Source organism: Clavelina lepadiformis, chromosome 3, assembly GCF_947623445.1.
Source record: "Clavelina lepadiformis chromosome 3, kaClaLepa1.1, whole genome shotgun sequence".
Classification (NCBI taxonomy): domain Eukaryota; kingdom Metazoa; phylum Chordata; class Ascidiacea; order Aplousobranchia; family Clavelinidae; genus Clavelina; species Clavelina lepadiformis.
The window spans coordinates 9,294,288-9,300,934 of record NC_135242.1 but is presented as its reverse complement, the minus strand read 5'-3'; positions in this window follow the sequence as shown (position 1 = coordinate 9,300,934).

The window sequence follows — 6,647 nt, the reverse complement described above, 5'->3', positions numbered from 1 at the left end:
TGTTTCCGTGGCTTTTTTACATATTTTGCACACATTGTATTGCTAATTTCTTCATGTGTTTGTGACGTTGTTATTATTGGAGCTTCAGGTACTTCGTATACCGTGTATTTCTTATATATGTCACAACTTATAAAATAGGTAATTTTTCCACTATGATATTGAAGAAATAATTTAAAGATACGAAAAGGTTTATGGAACTTAACTGTTGCCAGGTTTGGATGAACGTCGTTTATTATATACTGCACATGACATTCATTGCTTTGACGCATTTCATATAACATTGTCAGGTGTCTTTGTGTTACTTGCTCTCGTGAACATAGTGCAAACCTTGCAGTGGCATCACGGCAACAAGTGGAGTCCAAATTTAAATTCATTTTTCAACAAATTCTGTTAATTTACAGTTCATTGTGTTTACTTTTTATTTGTTTCGTCCAGAAATCGGCCAACTACCAGTAATCATTCTTGCTCGCTTTGGACAATAACATGAAAAATCTTAAAAAGCGTGTTGAAATTTGGACAAAGAATTTGATCCAAGTTATACATTAAGTGCGTTCCATAGCGGTAACACAGTGCATTATAGTACTAGTGCAGTAAGTCAAAGAAACAAAAGTTCATTCAAATTAACTTTATAGATTCAGTAAAGAAAGGAATTTTCAGAAAATGGCCATATAAAAAACAGTACACAATAGAATAGGACCTTGTGCAACGCAATGTGAAATAACAATACTAAGCCCGTAACCGAATCAAATTGCGGAGCACTGTATTACAAAATCAAACATTCATGTTTTGTTTTGTCGGCGACTGAGGACATTCCCAGTAACTTGAGTTCTACCATGGATAAAAAAGTAAATACAGTTGCAACAATTAAAAAGTTACGTTCATCATAAAACATTTAGATTTAGGCCTACTGTTTACTACATAAAATGCGGGCTAGCGACCATTTCGTGGCTAGGTGAGTTATACTTAACCTGCCTGCGCTGTCTACCAATACCCAAGATATGGCATAAAGCCACTGTTATCGTTGTGCTTAAGCCAGGAAAGCCTGAAAACAAACCAAAATGTTACAGGCTTATTTAGCATATAAGATAGTAGAACGCTTACACCTTATCGTTGATTCCCAGCACCCTCAAAAACAGGCCAAAGCCATAGCTCAGCAAGTGCTCTATTTGACTGACGACAATGAAGACAGCTTTCAACAACGAACTAAAGCAGGAGTGTTTCTTATAGACCTCATTGCAGAATATGGCTTCATGGGCTGACACGAAAGCTTTTGTGCATGGTATCCGATCGTCACCTTGTATATTTCATTGCAAATAAACCGACAAACCGTCTAATCGCACCTTTGTGCTGAGAACTAATGACGAGCAAGGGTAATGCTGCTAATGCAGTCGCTGGCGTCGTATGAGGAATGTCGTGGCTCCACTTTATCACCAATGCCCTTTAACATATATAGGCCTGTTGACTATTGGCATCTTACCCAACACAGTGCCCAATAAATTTGGGTACGAATAGACGATTTGGCCTTCCTCATCGCGGATACCAAATGCACAATTGTAGAAGAAGGGCTGGCAAAGTAGCCTACATGCGAAGTGACAATCAGTGATTGCTGATTTCCTATACCAGGGGTCTGCAAATACTTTTTGGCGCGACCCTTAAAAATAGTTCTAAATTCCCGCGACCCAACATTTTGAGAGCATATTATTTTGAGGATATAATAATTGTAACAACAAAAGCATAACTGCTCGCACACGTGTGCTCGACTATCATTGCATTGTTACGTAGTTACTAGAGGTACTTAGAGGTTTAAAAAAGTTGAAGTTCATTATTACACAGGTGCGATGCTTATACTTATGGTAAGTTTAAAATATGTCGCGACCCAGACTGGAAGGTCTCGCAACCCAAATTTGGGTTGCGGCCCACTATTTATGGACCCCTGACCTATACTATACAAGTGCAGCAAAAACAATATTGTTGCAACAAAAACAACATTGTTGCAGCACAAGAACAACAACCTCATTCACTTAGGGCAGTGGTTTTCAACCTCTTTCATACCGCGACCCATTTTAACAACCCAATGTAACTAACGACCCCCTTCCAAAAATTTTGATTCAGACACATGTAACACAATTGTGTATACGCAATAGCACAAAAAATATATAATTAAAAATAACATAAATTATAATATCACTCTGTTGAAAAAATACTTATTTATTGAATTGGCATTCTCGTAATAGTGATTGGTATTTAATTGTCGTCTTCGCGACGCCCAGAGAAAAGGCAAACGACCCACCTGGGGGTCGCGACCCCCAGGTTGAAAACCACTGGCTGAGGGAATATCTTTCGCTAATAGGGAAACTACACACAAGCTAATCGTCAGGCTACGTTCACTAAGTCAAATATTAAATTATTAAATTAGATTAAGAAAACCTGGTAAATATTACTTCAATAGATTTTGACTAAAATCCAATGTAACCTTTCCATTTCTGAAGATCTTTTGTTTTAGGATTTTTATGTTTAAATACACGTGCGGGATGGGGAATGCCCATAGTTATTTAGCACATGATAGAGAAGCGAACGCATGTAGGCTCTGTCTATTTTATGATTGGCCATATAGGCCTAATCTTATAGTATCAATATTTAGTGAGTATGATTTTATGCAAGCACTAGGATTATTATTGTTTTCAGCAGACTAAATGCCATACTGATAAGCTAGAGGTGGCGTTGTGCTCTGTTTTTGCCACAGAAACTGGATTCCGTTCCCTAGGTTGGAGTTTCTTTTGTGCGGTTTTCTTAAACCCATCCATTTATTTTGCACTTAAAATATTCATTGTCATTTTAATCAAACTATGTCATTTTATGTATTTATTTCGGCTGGCTATTAATATCCGTGTTTTTAATGTTAGGGAACATGTCCTGTACATCTTCCATCAGTGTAGTTGTTTCGTCGTTTTGTGTTATTTTAGCCTTAAATTTGTTAAACTTAAAAATTGTTTGTGGGTTTGGTGGCAATGCTAACCTACCATCTTATAGCACAATTGCTTTATTGCTATCTTGCATGTTTTAAGCCCTTGGGCTTTGCCACTTTTTTCTGCACATTAATTGTTCATTGAGCATGTGTTTTTAATTGCAACGGTTAACATCCTAACTTTCGCTCCGCACAGTTAATGGCAAAAAATAAACAATACAAATAAAAGGTACCCTTACCACCTACCGGCTCAACCCAGCTCGGCCAGCTACCCTGCTGCCAGACTGGCTAGCAGGCAGTTTTCGAAGAGCAATCTTGAATGCAAAGACCAAAATTTTGATGTGATGGCATGCATCAAGGCCTCTATTGTTTGTTTGATTATTATAACTTGACGTTCAGACAACCAGCTTTTCTTTGTTTGTTTAGTTGTGCTTGTCGGGCCGGTAGCTGAGTGATTCGAGCGCTGACCTAGCATTACATGTGGCTCAGGTTCCATGTTCGATACCCATACTATAAAAAAAAATAAAAAAAAACAAAATAAAAAATGTGTGGCAATCCGAATTTGTACAAAGGCTAGCTTGGTAACCGCGACTCAGGCGATGAGGAATCATCGCCAGGTTATGAGTTGTGCGAAGACTTTCCTCAGTCCGAGGATAAATATTATCATACCATATAAATTTGCATGCACATTGATAAATCTCGGAGTCTAGTATACAAGTGCACAACCATATAATGTCACAATTTGAGTAGCTGATGTCTAGTATACAACGACATCCTGTGGTTGTGCACTTGTATACTGGACATGAATCTCAAACATGCAGCTGCCGCACTTTTCACCATAGCCTTGCCGCCTGCACATGCTTGTTATAGGTCATGCTAGGCATAAGCTTCAAACCACTGTAAAATAAGAACTAGCAGACCACAATAGACAAACATTGTTCCAGCCCACATTTTTTCAAAATTCTTTTTATTGCGTAAAGGATTTCATATGCTACTCACCTGGGCAAAATCTTTACAATCCAATGCCCAGAATGCTTGTATTTCTATATATCTTGATGTCTATATAACAAAAATTGACCAATCAGAAAAAAGAAAACCAGCTCCAATAAGTTTGAAATTCATTTTTTTGTTTTCGCACGTTAGTGCAAACATCACACACTGGCACAAAAAGTGCCAGTAAAACATCCTGTACCAACTAAAAACTATTGTTTGAAATGTTGTCGTTTTAAAGTAGGAAAGAAATTATGCTTCTCATGATGTAAAAATCTTTGCTGTACGATCTGAAAAACTTCAACTTCAAGATTTAGTTGACCTCAAAGAAAATTTTTCGCATATTGGTTATTCTATGTTACCTTATAATTTAGGGAAAGTTAGGAATTTCTATTCTATTTTATAGACTAGCTCAGGGGTGGCCAAAGTTTTTCAAGCATGAGCCATATACAGCAAACTAGTAATGTTTGCGAGCCGCAAAATGTGCTAAATTGTGAATATGCAAAAAAATTTAAAATCAAATAGTTTATTTAATCAGACATTGCAAATATATGTCACACAGAAGACTTGTGCGTTTCCATGCTATCTATAGGTTGCTTAAAAGTTGTTACAGCCATCCGAACCAATTCTATTAAGTGGTCGTTAGTTACGCTTACACGATATTTGGATTTTACATAACCCATTATTGAATACAAGGATTCACAACTGTATGTCGTATTAAAAATACAAAAAAGTTTTATGCTAATTTTCTTAAGCTCAGGATATTTACTTTCTGGCACTTGTTTCCAGAACTCAATAATCGAATGGCTTTTATGGTACATTGTGATTGGTAAACCTTCTCAACTCAATTCTAAGAGTTCAATTTCAGCAGCTGATGGGTGTTTGGCAAAAAGCTCGGAGACTGGAAACCCGTCACTGATTAGTGATTACATCAACATGAAAGGGATCCGCAAAATATAGCTTCAAAGCATTCAAATCTAGCTTGGAAACAATCCTGGAGATCTTGCAATTTATCCTTATATTCTTGGATTTTTTCATCATTGACCATTTTCAGGAACCTCTGTCACTCTCTTACTAAGATGAGAAAAATGGCAGAATTTTCTTGACATTATGTTGTTTTGAAAGTTCAGAGTTTGCAAATGCTTCATAACATCGGTAAAAAAATCAGACCGTGCAACCATTCATCACTCTCCAATCGCCGAAAATGCTTTTTTTTCTAAAAGGAAGTCCGGAATTAATTTCAACAAGTTCACAAATCTATGCGACATATCGCTGGTTGAGAGCCATCTTACAGAACAGTGCAAAGAGACATCTCTAGGTGCATTCTCCAACTCCATGTTTTCAACAAAGTTTCTGAACTGCTGGTGGTTTTTCCCATTTAAACGTATATATTTCACAATATCAAGAACTATCTTCATAAACTTTTCATATTTGAAATGTTTGGCTACGAGATGTTCGCACTCATATTCTTGCACATATTCTGCACTCATATTTTCTGCGTGCTTGCTCTATGCACGTCTATGACGTCGAGCGGTAACACAGTTAATCTGTTTTCTTTGTTTTGTCATAATACTAAATATCTCGCCCCATTTTGATTTTGATTTACTCAAAACTAACTCATGCTACTTCAATTAAACGATGAACGTGATTGCGTGATTGGTTTTCGCCGTTTTGGTCATTTTTTGACCAACTGTCTCGATCTATAGGTTTATTTACAGCAGCTTCAGTTACTATGACCAAAATGGTCCGGTCCCGAGGTTGTCATATTAAGCGGCTTCTACTGTACACATCATTTAAAAAATTCAAAAGAGCCCCCAACAAGAGGTTGGTTAGCCACGGTTTTGCCACCGTTGACTAGCTTATAGTTAAGTTACAGCTTTTGTGATGATTGATTTTGCTCTTCTGTTTATAGTCTGTATTTTTGTCTTTGTTTTTTATTTTTCAAGTTTGTTTTCTATATGCTTGTTAGTAATATTTGTATGTTGGATTTAGTGGTCATATTAACCATTATTACTTTTTATTAAGTCTTTTTATAACAAGGCCTAATCAATAATCATGCATGTTTTAATTCCTTGCAGCTTTTTGGATCATTTGTGTGTAGAGTTATCAGTTAACCTCTATATTGGTTTGCATTTTACCAACAACAAAACAACTGTCATTGCATTGTATACATAAATACACTAGTATGGCACCTGCACATTAGAGGTTTTATTTTGGTGCAAAAGGATTTTTGCAGCGGCATACCCATAGGCGTTGTTGCCTATAGTGCAGACAGTGCAGTGCCTGGAAAAATTTCACGCTACCTGGAATTCTGACCAAATCATGCACTGGTATATGGCATCATAATCTTTATACTTCAACTATTTTTGCTCGAATTCGGAACTGTTTACGAGGTCCACTAGTCAAGGATGAGCGTCATTCATACAGTATCTTACCAGTACTCAAGGGCATAGGTGCTGACTTTTATTTTGGCATGGGGGGCGGTGGCATGGCAACCTACTGTCATCAACTGAAAAAAATTTCGAGCTGAGTTTCAGAGCCGTTTGTTCACTTGATTTCTATTGACTTGACTTGATCTTGTATTTTCACAGATGCCTAGATTTTGTGGCACCAAATGATCACCAAATGATCTACTATCACCATGCAATATACGACACTTGGTGGTTATATTTTAAAAATGGGTTTAGTGGTT